Source organism: Lolium perenne, chromosome 6 (genome assembly GCF_019359855.2).
Source record: "Lolium perenne isolate Kyuss_39 chromosome 6, Kyuss_2.0, whole genome shotgun sequence".
Lineage (NCBI taxonomy): Eukaryota > Viridiplantae > Streptophyta > Magnoliopsida > Poales > Poaceae > Lolium > Lolium perenne.
In genome coordinates, this window is record NC_067249.2 from 85,010,986 (window position 1) to 85,012,159 (window position 1,174).

Consider the following 1,174-nt stretch of genomic DNA (forward strand, 5'->3'; position numbering starts at 1 on the left):
ATCAAAGCCTTTTTCTCAAGCAAGCTGGGTAGGCTAGATATGAAACCCAACATAAACATATGGAAACTAAGGATTTGATGTTTAATACCAGATAAACACAAGAATTTCGAAGATGAGTTAGGAGTATTTTAGGAGTGGATTTGGATGTCAAACTGTCGTCGTGGTGAACAGACAGATGCCATAGGATGGCTTAAGTTGGGGCCGAATGGACGCTAGAGGATTCGGGTGAGGGTTTTTGGTAAGGATGGGATGGATTCCGGATGGATCTACTAAGAACTTGGCCTTGGCCAGAGGTAGAAGAGGAAGAACACGAGAGCTTTCTCCCCTTCAGATCTTTCTATTCATTGATTACAAGTGGTTTACAGGTTTGTGCACACGAGTTTGGACACCAGAGCTCATGCCCGCGATGGGGTGTGCCCCCTCTCCTTATATAGGGGAGAGGGTGGCTTACATGGGAAGAAACCCTAGGAAACCCTAATGACATCTTTGAACAGACAAACTACTTTACAAAGCTACTTTAATCACTGGTGATGCCGGTATCTCTTTAATCAAGGAGGCTGACGTCCTCCGGATGCTTTCAGCGTCACCTTCCTCTTTGGCGTCAGGGCTTCGTTTAAAGCTACTTTGCTTAGCTCATCCTTGTTCTCTAGCTCTTGAGAGAATCTTTGACCGGTCTTACCGACGTGCTACAGTGCACACCTTACCGGTAACCCGGTGTCTTCTTAGCTTATTCCGGTATACCCCTCTTGGGGATACCGGTAAAGATTTCCTTAGCCAAAAGCTTATCTTCACATTCCGGAATAAACCTTAAACCGGTATCTTGATGGCTCAAACCATTCGGTTTGGCATGCCTTTGGCATACCGGGGGTCATCCCCCCAACATTAGTCCCCGAAGCTGGTATAGTCCGGTGGATTTTATCCGACGGACCATGCCAGGTTCCCGTATCACAAGGTTCCGGTTTAATCTTTCCGGTAGCCAGTTTAAATCCTCCGGCATCTTTGCCGGACTTTCTCTCTTTTTCTTTCCGGATCCTTCCGGTATCTATGACATTAAACTCTTCCTCGGTGAAGTCGAGAATTTCTCGGGTACAGTGCCTGTCAGAGACATGCGCACTGTTTCTGACGCGCCAGTGCCAGGGGTCACTTCCCTTCGGCTTCTGCGCTAGCATTTATG